The following is a 19,867-nucleotide window of genomic DNA, read 5'->3' on the forward strand; positions in this document are numbered from 1 at the left end:
ACAATGCCATTGATGGACGTGGAGAGCTTCCTCTAAATACCCTCCCTTTGTGGGGAGTCCATGCTGATTCAGTTACAATAGCATCAAAGTCACCAGTCACAAGTTCATTCTCACAAAACCGTGTGCCCTGTTCACTTTCACAGATGGTGTGATGCCAAGCCATCCCTTGGGCCTCGTATTGTGCATCTTTCAATGCGGTCCCGAACATGCAGTGTCCTATAAAGGTCTTCGAGATGAAGCCGCTGAGCAGCGTCTGCAAAATCAAAAACTGTTTTACATGCTGAGTGCAAACGGTTGGGTCTACAAAAGTGTCACAGAGGAAAGGACACAAGCCGAAAGGAAATGAAACAACATGACTCATCTAAAAGGCTTATAACGGCATAAACAGTCTGTATCATCTTTGAGATTAAATGTAGTCTTGTAATTCAAAGGAACATTTGTGTAGCTACTAGTAATTTAAAGAAAACAAACATAGATTCGCATGCACAGTTAAGACTGTTTTCACACTTTGTTCAATTGAATGGTCAATTCCGTGGTACGATTCGGTCATCTTTGTGAGTATATTCTAATTCAGAAGTTTTAAATCTGAAGTACAGGGCTGCAAGCAAGTCTGTGAAAAAGTTGTGTGAAACAACATAACCATTCATTTTTAATTTAGTTTAATAAAACAATAATATTAAAACAGACCAGATTTAATATTACTATTTCAATCATGACAATTTTATTATTTTAACAGCCATAATTTTGTTTCTCTTCAGGTTTATGCATCTAGAGATGGTGAATACATATTTTTACATATTTTACAGCTATTTTACAGCTATAATTTTACACATAATTTTACACATGTATATTATATATATATTAATATTATTTAAAAAATTTTTTTTTTTTTTTTTCACAATGTAAATGGGTCCGGGAGAATGCAGATTTGTTTGTACATCACAAATAGCTAATGTAAAACAAATATTTTCGAAGTTGTATATAAAACAAACCTTATTGGAGTAAGTTTTACAAGAAAATACTATTTTAGTCTTTAATTTGCTGTGCTATTTGCCGTTTCTTTCTCATAGTTGTGAAATTTACTATGAATTTCTGAGTGAAAATTAGGTAACACTTTAGTTTAGGGTCCAATTCTCACTATTAACTAGTTGCTTATTAGCATGCTAGGATATTGGCTGTTTATTAGTACTTATAAAGCACATATTAATGCCTTATTCTGCATGACCATATTCTACATCCCTTAATCCTACCTCATACCTAAACTTAACAACTACCTTACTAACTATTAATAAGCAGTAATTAGGAGTTTATTGAGGCAAAAGTTTTTTCCCTGAGCTTCCCAAAAGCTTAATGTTTTGATTGTGCATTAATAAAGGGAACAATGAACCCGGCAGTGACCTCAAACGGAGTGCTTATTCGTAGATGGAGGCAGAGATCTAATAGAGAGGCTGAGAGCAGAAGAGATCCCAGAACTGCGTGTGCTCTTATTATGTCTGCCTATGGCAAGCACACACAAGGAAGAATAGAAGCAAGCAAAGTCTTTTTGTCATCAGATAGATCGCTAACTAATTGGGTCCCTGGCGGTCTTGAAGATGTCTGATAATGGCTGCCGTCCGGGCGAGACCCGCTGGCCGAGTCTAAATATAACACAGATACACATATGGGTGTACACAAGCACATAGCCTCACAATCACAACTCAAACAATTCAACATATCACTCTCCTTTCAATTCCTATTCTACCATCATGTCCCAAGGAGTGTGTCTAAATTCGCCTCAGTCCATTAGTAAGTTTATTAGAGAACAACCGGAAGTGTATGAAGACAGATTTTTCGTTAACATTTCTATCAGCACCAGTTCAAACTGAAATCATTTCAAGAAAGGAATCAAATATACAGGAGATATATTTACATGTTACATTTCAATGCTGTTTCCTATGAATGTGGGTGTATTGTTTCCACCACACCACCTTTAAATGAGATTGAAAGGGGAAAGGAGAAAAAAAAAACTAATATAAAGCTTGTGTTTGTTATTCAGGAGACCAAATTATTTTTTGATTACAGCTTTTTGCATAGACAAGTCTGAGACAGTGTCTGGTGAGAGAATGAGATTAGATGCTAATAAATATGGAAATAATCCTGTCGCCTCTCTCTCTGTTGACTTTATCCAGGTGTGTAATTCTGTTTAATAATAATGCTGACTCGTGATAATGTCCTGCTCATTCTGAAAATGGACAGATAAGGCCAAAGGAGGGAGGCATAAAGAGACCGTTTGCACTTTTTAATGTTATGCTTATTGTATCCAGCTATATTTTTAAGTTACCATGTTCTGAGTCGATGACATTTCAAACATTATTTCAGAAAATGTGATCTATGGGATTTTTTAAAAATCTTATATCGCTGCCACAAAGAGCCAGGCAGTAGCAAATATACCTTTCAATGCTGAGCAACACCATTGTCCCAATTTTCAAAAATGAAATGTAAACATTTTAGTAAATTAAAAATATGCAATATTTTATTTTTCTATATCAATGTTTTTTAAAAATTAATATAGAGCCCAAACCATCATAGACATTTGTGGGACCGGCCCATTTTGTGTTTTAATATTAATACTCTTTTTAATATTGATATAGGGCCGTAACCCTCATAGACCAACAAATTCTATTTTTTAATACTATTTGTACCATAGAGGAACCTAAACGGAAGGAGTGGTCATACGATATTTGTTATATTTAAATGTATAATTATATTTATGCAACTATGCTGTATAATGAAGGCAAATTTTGACAAAAAAGTTGACCTATATGGAAGACAAGAGTGTTTTTCAGAAATGTCTGGTCAGGGCACATTGTCTCAATGTAAAAAAAAAAAGAAAGAAAGTGTGACAACTTGCACCGGCCCCCTATAATACAGTATATATGTCACGGCTGGGTTGCAAATAAATTGCAGCAGCTTAAATTTTCCAAGAACTTAAAAGAAACAAAACAGTCAGGATCAAACTCTCAGGAAAAAAACAACCTAGCTTAACAAACCGTAGAACTGAAAATGAACTGAAAGACACACAGGGCTTAAATAGACAGAGCAAACCATTCAAAGATGCATGAAACACCTGTGACAACTTAATCAAACCATTTGCAACCTGGGTGACTAACAGGCAGGGAAATAAGGATGAAAGGACTAATTAACCCTTTCGCAGGTAAGTTTAAAATATTCTAGTTGACCCCCCAGCGTGAGTTTTTAATGCGACCATTTAGAACTTATCACCTTATTATTTCCATGGCGACGCATCATGCTTGTCACGTGACACACTGCAGCCACAATAGTGCTGGATGGATGTATTGCTTTTATTTCGTTTTTGCATTTTGATTCAAAATATTCACAAACTTGTTAAAGGGATACTCCACTTTTTTTGGAAATAGGCTCATTTTACAACTCCCCCAGAGTTAAACTGTTGAGTTTTACCGTTTTTGAATCCATTCAGCCGATCTCCGGTTCTGGCGGTACCACTTTTAGCATAGCTTAGCATACATCATTGAAGTGGACAAGACCATTAGCATTTCTAAAAAAAAAATGACCAAAGTGTTTCGATATTTTTCCTATTTAAAACTTGACTCTTCTGTAGTTACATCGTGCACTAAGACCGACGGAAAATGTAAAGTTGCGATTTTCTAGGCTGATATGGCTAGGAACTATACTCTCATTCCTGCGTAATAATCAAGAAACTTTACTACCGTACCATGAGTGCAGCAGGCGCAGGCACTTAGTCCCGGTCACGTGGGAAGTTACTGAGCTGGGGACTATTTTCAGGCGCTGCGTCATATCATTACGCCTGCTGCACTCATGGTACGGCAATAAAGTTTCTTGATTATTACGCAGGAATGAGAGTTTTTTTTAGATAGATTTTTGATAACCAGAAAAAAAATGTGTATATATATATATATATATATATACACACACACACACACACACACACACACACACACACACACACACACACACACACACACACACACACACACACACACAACCAGTAAGATTGTTTAATGTTTTTAAAATAAGTCTCTTCTGCCCACCAAGCCTTCATTTATTTGATCCAAAATACAGCAAAAACTGTAATATTGTGATTATTATTATTATTTTTTTTACAATTTAAAACAACTGTTCCCTATCGGTCAGTCACTACAACGTAGGTCAGACTGACCAATAGGAATCTCGCTAGAGAGGCCAATCTACTTCAAATGAAACTAAAACAAGCCAATGCACATTGGCGTGCAATCATTTGCATCAGCTGTGCAGCCTCGCAACGCGGGTATTTAACAAGCAGCTGTTTGATTGCACAATAGCTTTTTGCTTCGGAGCCAAACGCTACAGAGTGACTACAGAGTGTGACTCTACGAGCCTCTTCGTTGGATCTCTCGGGTGCGGGCGTTACACCACGGCAGCGCGAGCAGTCTTCCTCTCTTTTCTGTCTCTGTCTTTTTGTTTTGTGTTTGAGCAAATTTCAAAAAAGCTGTTTTAACAGCTGGTAAGGTGTGCAGTTCAGCGCTCAAAGGCTGTTCTCACAGCCGGTAAGACCTGCCAGCGAGAGAGAGAGACGGCGCGCAGACGGGTGCACATTCCCGTCTGTGTTCGCGTGACTGTTCCCCTGCGTGCTTCAGCAGTGAGAGTAGTCCCTAAAAGAGCAAACACAGATAGAGAGCGTCTTTTTAAAGATGACTTTCTATCTGTGTGTTTCTGGATGCGGTCGTTACCTGGGCTCACAGGATGGTCACAAACACTGCCTCGTGTGTCTGGGCATTAAACACGCTGAGGCAGCGTTTGTGGATGAGTCATGTACCCATTGTGGGAAGATGACCATCGCGGAGCTGCGGTCGAGACTCTTGTTCCTGTAAAGGGGCGGAGTCCCCGTGCCTCTGCCTCGATCCAATCCTCCTCAGAGGGTTGCTTCGGGCGGTGGCGCGGGTGACCTGAGGATCACGGTGAGCGCGTCTCCTTCGGGGAACCAACCCCCTAGGAGCCCTCACCCCTCTCATGCTCCGCAGCCAGCTGAGCTTCCATTGGAGAAAGCTGGACCATCCTCGAGGTGTGTACCGGTTGTCTCCTTTGGGGCTCCCAGTGAAGACCAGATGTCGATCGCTGCATCGGAGGGTGGGTCAGACCTCTCTGCGGACGACGACTCGGCACCGCTGCCTCCTTCGGTGGTGCCAGCGGTGCCTGAGACGGACCCTGAGATGATGGCCATGCTTTCCCGGGCCGCCAACGGGGTCGGGCTCGTGTGGAATCCTCCACCGTGTCCCGAACCCTCGAGGTTGGACGATTGGTATCTCGGGGTGGCGCGCGCTGGTTCTCAGCAACCCACCCCAGTGCCTTTCTTCCCGGAAGTGCATGAGGAGCTTACGGGGACGTGGACGGCACCTTTTACTGCCAGAAACCGTTCCGGTGGCTCCTCCTCCCTCACCACCCTTGATGGCGGGGCGGCTAAGGGATACACGCGCATCCCGCCAGTGGAACGGGCCGTTGCTATGCAACTGTGCCCTAACTCCACTTGGCGTGGAGAACCGTGTCTCCCTTCCTGGGCCTGTAAGTACTCGTCGGATTTAACCGGCAAGGCTTACAAGCCCTGTGGGGAAGCTGCCTCTGCCATGCACGCCATGGCGTTGCTGCAGGTCCATCAGGCCAAGGCACTGAAGGACCTGCACGAGGGTGGTCACGATCCCCAAGTTCTTCAAGAACTTCGTATTGCGACGGACCTCGCGCTTCGTACGACGAAGGTGACCGCGCGGTCGGTGGGTTGTGCGATGTCCACCATGGTGGTCCAGGAACGCCATCTCTGGCTGTGTCTGGCTGACATGAGGGAGTCTGACAAACTCCGGTTTCTAAACTCCCCTGTGTCCCAGACCGGCCTCTTCGGCGACGCGGTCGAGAACTTCACCCAGCAGTTCTCGGCTGTACAAAAGCAGACGGAGGCCATCAGACACATCCTGCTGCGGCGGCCAGCTGCTGCCTCCACCCCACCGCCTGCGGCACCTCAGTCTGCTCGTCGCCGAGGGCGTCCTCCTGCGTCTGCCCCTGCTCCCGTGCCGCAGCAGCAGCCTCCACCTAAGCGGCGCCGTGGAGCCAGTCGCAGGCAGGGCGCCCCGCCCGTCCAGGCCCCTGCCAAGAGGGGCGGCAAAGCCAGGGGTAAGCGGCCCTAGGACGGGCGACCCAGAGATGGAAGGGACTGCTCTCCAGGAGACGATGACCGCATCGCTCCCTCCCCCGGAAGAGGGCCGGGTGAAAAATCCTTTGTTTCGTTTTGTTTGTGTTCCGCCGCTGGCCTTAAAACCAGCGGTACCCAAATTTTCAATATAAGAGCAGTTTCTACCATCTCTGGGTCCGGAGAGGACCCGGAGAGCAGTGGGGGGACAGAATCCTCACCACACTCATCCGCCTCCTCTGTTGCCAGTGAGCAGCAGTGTGCAGTTCGAGGTGGAACCAGGTAAGTGCTGCACAGCACACACAGACCCCGCTACGGGCCGCCTCCCAGAGAGAGCCTCCCGAGCCGCGTCCCTGTGTTCCACCTAGCTGCCCCACTCCGGGTACGCCTACAGTCCCTTTGGTCCCGCTTGCACGGTCTCTGAGAGCCTGGTTAGCGCTCCCCAGTCCGTCTCGCTGGCTCATTCGGACCATCAGGCTCGGCTATGCGATTCAGTTCGCCCGGCGTCCCCCCAAGTTTCGGGCCATCCACTCCACTACAGTGAGAGCAGCCGATGCCCATATCTTGCGTGCGGAGATCGCAGTCCTGCTGGCGAAGGACGCGATAGAGCCGGTCCCTCCAGCCGATATGAGGTCAGGGCACTACAGTCCCTACTTCATTGTACCCAAGAAAGGTGGTGGGTTACGACCGATCTTGGATCTGCGAGTTTTGAATCGGAGGCTCCACAAGCTACCGTTCAAAATGCTCACGCAGAGACGCATTTTCGGATGCATACGTCCCCAAGATTGGTTTGCAGCGATCGACCTGAAGGACGCGTACTTTCATGTCTCGATTCTTCCTCGACACAGGCCGTTTCTGCGCTTTGCGTTCGAGGGTCGAGCATATCAGTACAAGTTCCTGCCCTTTGGGCTGTCCCTGTCTCCCCGTGTCTTCACGAAAGTCACGGAGAGGGCCCTTGTTCCCATGAGAGAACAGGGCGTTCGCCTCCTCAACTATCTCGACGACTGGCTCATACTAGCACACTCTCGAGATCAGTTATGCGAACACAGGGACCTCGTGCTCACGCACCTCAGCCAGTTGGGCCTTCAGGTCAACTGGGAAAAGAGCAAACTCGCCCCTGTGCAGAGGATCTCTTTTCTCGGTATGGAGTTGGATTCGGTCGCACAGACAGCGCGCCTCACAGAGCAGCGCGCTCAGTCGGTGCTGAACTGCTTGAACACGTTCAAAGGCAGGACAGCGGTCCCACTGAAATTTTTTCAGAGGCTCCTGGGGCATATGGCAGCGGCAGCAGCGGTAACTCCGCTCGGCTTGCTTCATATGAGACCGCTTCAGCACTGGCTTCACGGCCGAGTCCCGAGATGGGCGTGGCGTCACTGCACTCACCGGGTGGCAATCACACCGGCCTGCCGCCAGACCTTCAGCCCGTGGTCAGACCTCTCGTTCCTTTGGGCAGGAGTCCCCTTGGAACAGGTCTCCAGGCATGCTGTGGTATTCACAGATGCCTCTGCCACCGGCTGGGGTGCCACGTACAACGGGCATGCAGTGTCAGGGGTGTGGATGGCTCCCCAACTGCATTGGCACATCAATTGCCTCGAGTTGCTAGCAGTACATCTCGCTCTGAGCCGCTTGAAAAGGCCGCTACAGGGCAGGGACGTGCTGGTCCGTACGGACAACACTGCGACCGTGGCGTACATCAACCGACAAGGTGGTCTACGCTCCCGTCACATGTCGCGACTCGCCCGCCATCTCCTCCTCTGGAGTCAGAAGCGTCTGAGGTCGCTTCGAGCCATGTATGTCCCCGGTGTGCTCAACCGTGTGGCCGACGAGCTATCACAAGCTGTGCTTCCGGGAGAATGGCGACTCCACCCCCAGGTGGTTCAGCTGATCTGGAGAGAGTTCGGAGAGGCTCAGGTAGACCTGTTTGCCTCTTCAGAGACCTCCCACTGCCAGCTGTTTTACTCCCTGACCGAGGGAACACTCGGCACGGACGCACTGGCACACAGCTGGCCCCGGGGCCTCCGCAAATATGCGTTTCCCCCAGTGAGCCTACTTGTACAGACACTGTGCAAAGTCAGGGAGGACGAGGAGCAGGTCCTTCTGGTGGCTCCCTATTGGCCCACCCGGACTTGGTTCCCAGAACTCATGCTCCTTGGGACAGTCCCTCCCTGGCCCATTCCTCTGAGGAAGGATCTTCTGACTCAGAGATGGGGCACCCTATGGCACCCACGTCCAGACCTCTGGAAACTCCATGTCTGGTCCCTGGACGGGACGCGGAGGTTCTAGGTGACTTACCGCCTGAGGTACTTAACACCATCACTTCAGCACGGGCGCCGTCCACGAGACGTGTTTACGCCCTGAAGTGGAACCTGTTCGTCGAGTGGTGTTCTTCTCGCCGAGAAGACCCCCGAAGATGTTCGATAGGGTCTGTGCTTTCCTTCTTGCAGCAAGGGTTGGAGCGAAGGCTGTCTCCCTCCACCCTCAAAGTACATGCTGCCGCTATTTCAGCTTATCACGACCACATAGATGGCAAAACAGTGGGGAAGCACGACCTGGTCGTCAGGTTTCTTAGGGGGGCGAGACGATTAAATCCTCCTCGACGCCACCCTCCATACCCTCTTAGGATTTTTCCCTGGTGCTTCGAGCACTTCAGGATATTCGTTTTGAGCCTCTACAGTCAGTAGACTCAAAGCTTCTTTCCATGAAGACTTTGCTACTGGTTGCACTGGCCTCTGTCAAGAGGGTAGGAGACCTGCACGCATTTTCGGTCTTGGCTTACCAAGCTCAAGGCGTGCCCTGCCCGCTCAGGTTGCATGCACACTCCATGAGAGGCGTTGCATCCTCCTGGGCGCTGGCACGTGGCTCCTCGCTAACAGATATCTGTAGAGCTGCGGGCTGGGCGACACCTAACACGTTCGCTAGATATTATAGCCTACGTGTAGAGCCGGTCTCGTCCCGTGTTCTCACCCTAAACGGGTAGAAGCACCGAGAGGCCCAGCTCTGTCAGCTTGCTGCACCCTACTGTGCACCCTTATTGCTCCAGAGTGAAAAACCTGTTGAGTCCTCCAAAAACCCCTCGGCCCGGACATGGTGGAGCGTCCAGGTGCCAGGCCTTTATCCGCTGAATCCTTGAGAACCGGATCTGGGCTGGGTTCCATATGTGTGACCCTACGGGGATCCCATATGTGTATATTTTCCACGGCTGGTCCAACGGAAGCCTGTGTCTTTCCCTTGGTCTAAGTCACCCACTATCTCATATGTAGTACAGCCTTCGGGCTAGTCCATATGTATTCCCCACATAACTCCTTGAAGTGGCTTCCACAGCGTCCTCCTTCCTAACTGAAGGGCACGCTTTCCCAGTGTTATCCAATAATCTCACTGTATGGGTTATTACGGAACAACAGTGACAGATACACTCTGTGTAAAGCCTCCTCCTATCGTCCTTCCAGGCAAGAAGGTGTAGAGGCTTGCACGGGGCGCTGGATGGGGTGCAGCAGCTGTGGCGCTTTCGTAGGGATTCCTATTGGTCAATCTGACCTACGTTGTAGTGACTGACCGATAGGGAACGTCTCGGTTACATATGGTAACCCTTGTTCCCTGAGGGAGGGAACGGAGACGTAGGTCCCGTCGCCACATCTGCTGCCGCCCGCTGGGGCGGCCAGCTTTTTCAGGTTTGGCTCCTCAGCAAAAAACTAGTGTGCAATCAAACATCTGCTTGTTAAATACCCGCGCTGCGAGGCTGCACAGTTGATGCAAATGATTGCACGCCAATGTGCATTGGCTTGTTTTAGTTTCACTCGAAGTAGATTGGCCTCTCTAGCGAGATTCCTATTGGTCAGTCTGACCTACGTCTCCGTTCCCTCCCTCAGGGAACGAGGGTTACCATATGTAACAGAGACGTTTTCTATTTGAATATATTTTAAGAGTCAATTTAAAAGTTTTGGGTCAATTAGAACTTTTTTTTTTAAAGAAATAAAATAAATTAATACTTTTATCCACCAAGTATGCATTAAATTGATAAAACGTGACAGTATAGACATTTATAATGTTGCAAATGTAAGAGGCTGTAAGAGATTTATTTTATTTTAAAATATAAAGGTACATTTCTTTCTCATTCTGTGTTTCAATGCAATGTATTTTTTGCAACAGTCTAAACAATAACATGTGATGTTGCAAGTAAATGCTGTTTTTTATTTTTTTATTTTTTTTATACTCATGGGGACGAAGAGGAACTGGAACATCTCACATTGAGGATCATCACGGAAGGTGGCTCAGCAGATGATCCTTAACGCTGGAAGGCATAGAGGTGATGAGTCACGAACGCTGTGCTAAGTGAGCTGGTCGATAGGAATTATGTTTGTGAAACTAATTACATGGAAATGCATGAATTATATCTGTTTATTAAAATAGTTTCTTCCGGAAACAACGGACCATATTATGAGATTCCAAGTCACAGTTCATCTCACTTAGCGCGGCGTTCGTGGCTCGACTGGTCGAGACTGTTTTCCAAGATGGCTCCTGCCTGTATACGTGTAATGTACCGTACTGTCTTTATAAAGTATCTTCTTATTAAACTGTCTGTACACTTACAAAGTTCTCAGTGCTTCGGTTTGCATGTAGGGACCCTCATTACGCTACCGTGTCAGTGTGGGGCTATTTTGAGCCTTGTTAGTGGTATTAACTAGCGATTTACTTTTGCTTATTCTATGCCCCATATTCTAGCGTTATAAGCTAAACAGTTTTTAGAGATAAAAATCTACGTACATTCGATTATCATGAAAACGCATCCCAGAGAATCAACTCGGTAATGTGTTAATTACCCCTAGGTTCATTTTCCACCAGAATCGTCCTTTTAAGAGGTTTTTTGTATGTTCCAAAAGTAAATGTTGGAAAAATGTAAATCTTTTGAGAAGTGTTGCAAAGGTGAAAAGTGACCTGTTAAAAGTGATTTTCCATTTGTCGATTTGCCACATTTTGTTACATTTCATGTGTGGTTTCAGGCTTTCAAGCCTTTGGCAAAAAATAAAAAATAATAAAGTTAAATGCTTTATTGTGTTTGATTTGCATGTTTAATTTTTTTAAGACATTGAATGTACTGGAGCAGTGCAGTAAGCAGACCAATAGCTGAAGATTTAAAATAAGTTAAAATGGTTGGTTCAACTCATTTAATTGTCTTATTTTTATATACAAATGAGCTTAAATGTTAAGTTAACAGAACTAAGATTTGTTTTGATCTCACATGGCCTGCACTGTGTTGGATTTACTTAAAATGTATATGCACCATTTTTGCATCATACTTTTTAAGTAATCCCAACTTGGAATTATTTTACATAAAATAAACAAGAAAACCTTTGTTATATGTACTTAAATATTTGAGTTCACATAACATTCTTTACTTAAAAATATATGTAACGTGATGCATATATGTTTAAGTAAAGAATGTTGCGTGAACTCAAATATTTAAGTACATATAACAAAGGTTTTCTTGTTAATTTTAAGTAAAATTATTCCAAGTTGGGATTACTTAAAAAGTATGATGCAAAAATGGTGCATATATATTTTAAGTAAATCCGACACATAATTTTTTAGACTGTGTAGTTACCTATACAATGTGATTCTGATATGAATGAAGCATGTCGTCAAATTATAATAAAAAGGATTAGTATTGCCGCTTCCACAGACAGTGGTCAGTGTGTCTTTTACACGCTATAAATGTATTGTTTTGCTTGTACTTATGTGTATTTAATTGTCTGAAACCTAAAATAAATAGGTTGAAAACACTGAACACTGAGCCGATCACACACCGGTGTGATCATTCGCATCAAAAAGTTAACAGACCAAGAAAACTTTGGAAAACTTTAAAATGTGTACCTTGAAATGCAATGTAAGTCGCTTTGGATAAAAGCGTCTGCCAAAAAACAAAACAAAAAAAAACGACCAACCTAGAAACAGACATGAACAGAACAGGAGATCAAAAGCAAACTTTAAACATGAACAAACTAACTCAAATCTTGACAGTACCCCACCCTCCCGGAAGACGCTATATTACATATTACATATTTCATCCACAAGGTGGGAGGGTGGGCGCCCTGGAGGCTGACGAGGGCGTGGCTTAGTAGAACAGGAAGCCTCCAGGGCCGGTTCTTTTAAGGGAGGCACCAGCAGTTCAGGAGACCAGGGAGGCTCGTCTTCCGTGGCCTGGACCTGGAAGCCTGGCACGGCCACTATGGCCAGAGACGGATAGGGGGACGTAAAGCCTGACGCTTGTGTGTCTCTTGAGGGACTGGTTCCCCTGCGACAGACGGAGAAAGTTCCTCTGTCACGGCTGGGTTGCAAATTGTCACGGTTGGGTCCAAAGTGAAGCGAGGATACAGGTGCGGAGAATACGGATGTTTATTAGGTAACTACAAAACAAAATCAAAACTATAAACAAAACTACCCCGTGGGGGAAAACAAGAGAGATCTCAGGCAGGCACAGGAAACACGAGGGAAACATAGATAACGAACCAGCACAGGACTGCAAACACAGGGAGACTAAATAGGGAACAAACAAAGGAGGGTAACGAACAAGGCAGGTGGGAAAGATTAATTAATTATCAAGATGGGAGGGGCTAGACAATTGACAGGAGAGCACATGGCACAATGAATACAAGACAAGCCATGTGCTCACAATAAACCAGACTAAACAAACTCAAGACAAACTGGGAATGCCAGAGCTCTGTCACCAACCAGAAACAGAACCCAGACCGAAGCGAAAGAACCCTGACACAAATAAGAGGTAAAAGGATCTAATTGCAGAAACTTAATTTTATTTTCCAAAAACTTAAAAGAAACAAAACACACAGGATCAAACTCTCAGGAACAAAACTACCTAGCTTAACACAACGTAGAACTGACAATATAACACAACGTAGAACTGACAATAAACTGAAAGATACACCGGGCTTAAATAGACAAAGCAAACCAATACAAGATACATGAAACACCTGTGACAACTTAATCCAACTATTTGTAACCTAGGAGACTAAATGGTAGGGAAACAGAGGATGACAGGACTAATTAACAGAACAAGAAAACCAACCTAGAAACAGACATGAACAGAATAGGAGATCAAAAGCAATGTATAAACATGAACAAACTTACTCAAAACGTGACAATATATATGTATGAAAAAAAAAGACAAAGACTTTGAGTCTAGTGTATTATAGGTGACAGATCACGCAGTTCCTCGCTGAGTTCAATAGTCAGGACAAACAGGGCGAACGGAGAGGTCAAATTTTTATCTGCCACACAGCTCAGCTGGCTCCAGAGGCTTAAACTGTGATATTTATCCTAGAGGTCTTGAGGGGAGGGGTGAAAATATGTGTAATTTCACGGTGTCTTCAGGGAAAATTTGATCCCTGCTGGGTGACAGGCTGATAAATAGCAACGAAGTAAGCAGTGCCTTCCCGAAACGGAAAATAAGCTTGGCTTTCTGTGTGTATGAATCCTGAGGAGGAGGACGGGCAGTCACAAAACACTGACTCCATGAGTGCTACTTTTTTTGTCTTCTGCACCGGCACTACATGAAGCACGTTTCCCCAATACTATATAGACCTGATTACTTGCATAGAAGATCATTTTCTTGCTTCTATTTTAGGTTTATGGGCCAAGGTGCCCTCTTGCCAGATATTTTCTTATTATATTATTATATCATAGCCCCTGGCATGTTGGCTCTTTTTATGTGAAGCCATATGATATGTATATTATAGTTAAAATTATTTTATAATCTTACCTGTAAGGCTGTATATTATCTTAAAGGCGTCTTATTATGCTTTTTTTTTTCTTATTAAGCAGTTCCAGGACCATAGTTTTCTGTGACAGCGCCACCTACCGAACTGGATCACCAAAAACACTAATTTATAATAAACCGTCTACTCCGGTTTATTTGTGTTCCCATACATGCAATATACAGCATCCGCCAGGGCTCTTACTCCAATGGTGCGCATATTTGGAGAAATAATGATTTATCATCACATGTTTGTAAAATATTTCGTCATACAGAATAACATGTCTATTCATTTTCCACTGAATTATGCGATCAGAAGAGCTCAAACAGCAGACACAGCGAGCTCTGTCTCTCCTCTTCCTGATTTGCATCAGTTATGATCTCAGCGCTCTCTCATTCGCTGTACAGTTGTCAATCATCTCTCGTGGTTCAACGTGACCATAATCCTGCCCTTCTGCATGACGCGGTCCTGTGTACACTTGCTCATTCTGACCTCCGTGATAACAAAGCAAAAGACACATCTCTTCACCTGAAACAAGAAGCTAATAAATGCACGATTTCAAGTATATGTGGTTTGTGTGTGATTTTCATGCGATTTTGGGTATTTTCATATTAATAAAGAATGTTTACAGTATTGCTAAGCAAGGTGTAGCCATTAGCTGCATATAAAATGCTAAATATAACATATTTCAACATCTCTTTTTGACTTAAAACCATTTTAAACCGCGACCATGATACAAATACTTGATGGTGGTTTAAAGTGAGCTTTAACCCTTTGATGCGCAAGCTATGGATACCCCCTCTAATGCACAACATGGGTCTAAAAAGACCCGTATTCATTTCCTATGTTATTTCATGCATGGCTCGGCATTTTTTTGTTTCACCTTTTGAAATCACTTTATTTGAGCATTTTCTATTTCATGATCTATAAATTTCATGATTTATGAATATTCAAAATATCTTGTTTTCAATTATCACAAATTCATATTTTAATATTTCCTAGGTTTTGTGTAAATACATCAAGTTTACACACATGGGTCTAAAATGACCCATCTATGCAAACGTGATAAAACAAAAGAATAAAGAAAACTTTTTGTTAAAATAACCATTGTCACAGTTGTTTAGATCAACACATTTACTGTAACACTTAAAATATGTTTATTGGCCACTTTGTCACGCATAACACACATATAACCGATAACACTGAAATTGAACTGTAGTGTAGTGCAACTGTAGGGGGGATCTCCCCGCCACCAATGTGCAGCATCCACCCGGATGATGCGACATCAGCCATAGTGCACCAGAACGCCACCACACGACGGCTTATGTGACCGATAGCATTGATTTATGACCACAAATAAAAATTAATATGGAGGTACTGCCCAGGTAAGGTTTCTGCCAGACAGCACCAATATAATACTTGTATATATAACTTTCTATCGCAACTTTTATTTTGTTGACCTAGCTAACATTAGATAAAATAAAATATGTCGACCGCAAGCTAGCTAATAGTATTGGACATGTTTCTCTTTTGCACTAGTAATGGATTTCAAGGTCAAGGTAACCTTAGCCTAAACGTTCAAATTTTAGGCTATATCTAGATGTCTTTCACAAAATATCAAATATTTTCTGTGACAAAAAATGTATTAAATAAAACTTACATGCATGAAATATACAAAAGCAGCCGTGTTGAATTTTGAAATGTGTGGCAGGTGAATAGTTTTCTGCAGTAAATATATTTATACTATTTATAAATATCAAAGGTTCCTATATGGGTCATTTTTGACCCATGTGTGTAAAATTGATGTAGAAATACAAAAACCGTGTTTGTTTATAAAGTAAGAAAGGGAAAATAAAAATAATGATTTGTGGAAATCAAAAACAAGATATTTAATGAATACCTGGATTAATAAATGATAAAATATATTTATTTCAAATATTCAGCAAAGAAACATGAATACGGGTCTTTTTAGACCCATGTTGCGCATTAGAAGGGTAGTGAAACAAAAACGATTTTTATTCGAAAAGTAAGAAAGGAAAAATTTAAATAAGGATTTGTAATGATCTAAAACAAGTTAATTGAGGAATACCTGGAATACTGAATGATGAAATTAATTTCTTGCAAAGATATAGAAAATGAAAACTCAGTCGGGTCTATTTAGACCCATGTTGTGCATCAAAGGGTTAAGTAAAAGTGTAATATTAATCTTTTAAATTGTGTCATGTAGCTTGATGCTTTGATGATTGTTGCTCTAATCCACCAGCTGCAGGAGCTTTTCTATTCCATAATCTTATTTGTTAAAAGAATTCACATAAGGTCTCAAGAATTTTCTTCTTACAAGACTTAAGATAATAGGTGGATCTTGATATGTACAAACTAAACCACCTGGGTCCTAGAACTGTGGTCCTGAAACCGCAGCCGCCGCTATATCATCCAGTTCTGTAGGTGGCGCTGTCACAAAAAACTAGGGTCCTGGAACTGCGGTCCTAGAACTAAGGTCCTGAAACTGCAGCCTCCGGTTGTGCAGGAACATACTACTGGACCAATCACACTGACCCAGTCCACCAATTAGAGCAGATTGTGCTTTTCAGAAGGAGGGGCTTCATAGAGAGGGGAACTAAACAGGGTGTTACTGACAGACTGGGAAGATAGGTGGTGGAACAATATATAATATTGTAATATTGTATAATATAATGTCTTTCTGGAAAATTCTAGCACCAAAACCTATTCTAGTAGAATAGTCACAAAATCTTTGAAAAGAGCATAATAGGTCTCCTTCCAGCCCCAAGCTAAGAAAAATGGTCCATTAAAATGTTCTGGACAATCTGCCAAGCAGCAAGAAGAACACTGCAACATATTGTGATATTAATTTCCTCCTTGTGGTCATTTTTTATGGTCAAGATGGAAGATGGCAAGAGTGAGGTAATGCAACTTTTTATCTCACAGTTCTGACTTTTTTCTCAGAATTACACATATATATATCTTGTAAATTTGATTTTTTTCTCAGAATTGTGAGATATAACCTCACAGTTGTGAGAAGATAAGATGAAAAAGATAAAGATAAGAGAAGATACAAAGTCACAATTACCAATTACAAAAGTCACATATTTTTTTTATTCCTTGTTGGAAACATGCTTTTAGTAACACAGATAAGAGGTCCGATATAAAACGTTGCAATAGCGATAGCGAATACTATGAGACATCTGATTGCTGAATGTCTTGATTGACAAATTGGAATCAAATATTACAGAGACCTGCCTAATAAATGAATATAAACTAATAACAAAACCTTAGCCAATCTATTGCAAAGAGAAGACATGGACCCTCCTTTTAATGCCCAATTCTTTAATGATCACTCAAAAAAAAAAAAAAAAATTCTGTAATTTTATTATTTCACACAGAAGTTTAATACATTCTATATAAAGTATTCCCAAAAAGCATCCTTAATTAACTAGCTAAATTATTTAAAATAAAAAACATCCCCAATTAATCTGACAAAGTCTTCCATTATTCAACTCAATGTCCAAACAATTAGATTTTCCTTCCCATCACTTTCATTTTTAATGTGATTATTCACACAAAGAGTTGAAGAAGCCTCTTTAAGTACAAGAATATCTCAACTTATGTGTGAAAAGGCAATTGTTAGCTTTCCTGTTATAATAATTTAGCTGAGGGAATTTCATCCTTACAAAGTGAGGTGTAAATCTTTCATGCTCAAACTATGAGAAAAAAAAAGCCTCTCAGCAGCCTTAACACAGTTCCTCTCTGTGTGTGCTGTCAGGTGTTGTGCTTTATAGGAACAATGTTTGTACTGACTTTTGCCTGGGACCAAGATGACAAATATAATACATGTAAGTGAATCAATTCAAAACTTTAATGAAACAAAAAACAACATTACATAATGATGGGTAAAAAAATGTAAAATCATTGTAACACAGATCTTCTCACAGATCCACTTAAAAGTGTTGTTACATGGATAGTCATGACATGTGAGTTAGAGCAGTTCTCTCCTCTACGTCCATTAGGCTCTCCAGACCACCAGAAGCTGAAAATACAGATCAGCATTATAGATGATCATTACTGCTTTCTGTGTGATATGATACTGACTATAAGAATAATTTATATTAATCAGTTCAGTTCAGTGAGTTCTCACCCAGAGGTCATGTTGGTGCCATCAACCCATTTCCATGTGTTCTCCACAACACTGTCAGTCAGACCAATATAGACAGAAGTACCACCACACATTTTACTAATAAAATCCTGAGGAGATGAAACAACACATTTAACATAAAATTAAAACATTTAAAGTGATCTCTTCACACATTTTTACACACACACACACACACACACACACACACACACACACACACACACACACACACACACACACACACACACACACACACACACACACACACACACACACACACACACACACGCATGCACGCACACACACAGACAGATTTAATAATTTTAAACTGTATAAACTTAACATACAACCACATACATAACCTTAACCACAACATAATCTTACCACTGAATCTAACCTTACGTGGGTAATTTTGTCACCACAACGTTAAAAAAAAGTGACACTTTATTTTAAGGTGACGTACTTACACGTAACTACATGTAGGCCTACTTACTTTAGTAATAACTGTGAATTATGCATAGTTACACGTAGGCCTAACTAACTCTAAGCCAAACCCTAACCCTAACCGTAACTAAGTAGCCCACATGTAGTTAATTCCTAATACTCAGTACTTATTTGAGCAAGTACAATATAACTACGTCACCATTGGTCCCTATAATAGGGAATACCTGAATCTTGATCCCTATATTGACACAACATTAAAAATTATTAAACACTGTTTTTTACTGGTTGTATAATTAAAGATTATACAGTTTATAATTTATAATTGAACTATTAGAACTATAGTTCAAGTTGACCCATTCCACTTAAACACTTCAACAGTTCATGTTTCTCTCTTAATTTAGTTGGATTGGTTATGTTGGTCAGTAGCCGATCTCTCTCTTCTGTGTAGTTTGTGCTCTTTGTATGGATGTGAACACACAGCACTATGACTGCAGTCAGCAGAAGAACACACAGCAACACCAAACACACTGCAGCAGCTCTGGAGCTTCTGTTCCTCACAGAATCACTTCCTGAACACCACAGATATGATGTTAAATGAATGTGATTTCCTGTACACTGAAGCAGTTGGTGTGTGTTTGTCTCTGTCCTGAAGTCATGATCTCTCACACAATCTGCACTCTCATAGATAGCCCACCATCTCAACTCTCTCGTTCATTCCTTCAAACTCAGTCCTGATCGCATCACCACCATCAGACATTTCTGCTCTTTTACAGTCCAACAAAATTAATCGCTAACGCTAATCATTGTTATCTTCAGCTTTTGACTCTAATCCATGCTCAACTAATGGCTGTGAAATATTTTACGAGTTTGGGTTTAGCATGAGGTGCTAAAAGCTCATTGAGAGGTGTGAAGGCCATCCATTTTCCCTGCATTCTCTTTTCTGACCAACCCAAACTATACAAGACAAATCTTTTCTGTTAATTTTGTTTTTGCCTTCTTACTAGAGATATAGTGAGAGAGAGAGAGAGAGAGAGAGAGAGAGAGAGAGAGAGAGAGAGAGAGAGAGAGAGAGAGAGAGAGAGAGAGAGAGAGAGAGAGAGAGAGAGAGAGAGAGAGAGAGAGAGAGAGAAGGGATTGGGACAGGGATTCTGTTCCTCATAGAGCCTCATACTAAACACAGCAGTGTTGTTGCACAGTCATTAGCATGTAATATAGTGGAGCTGATTCTATTTTTAACACCTACTACATTTCTGCATGATTTGTCCCACTTTACAATGTGTAAATTTGCTTTATGTGTAATGTGTGTATCTACAT

General features: G+C 42.4%; 1 pseudogene; it reads right to left on the minus strand.

The window, feature by feature from the left end:
* Positions 1-1,565: 1,565 nt before the first annotated feature.
* LOC130082753 (uncharacterized) lies at positions 1,566-19,310 on the minus strand (annotated as a pseudogene).
* Between the last annotated feature and the right edge of the window lie 557 nt (positions 19,311-19,867).

This window comes from Rhinichthys klamathensis, unplaced genomic scaffold (assembly GCF_029890125.1).
Source record: "Rhinichthys klamathensis goyatoka isolate OS25496 unplaced genomic scaffold, OSU_Roscu_1.1 h1tg000050l_1, whole genome shotgun sequence".
Lineage (NCBI taxonomy): Eukaryota > Metazoa > Chordata > Actinopteri > Cypriniformes > Leuciscidae > Rhinichthys > Rhinichthys klamathensis.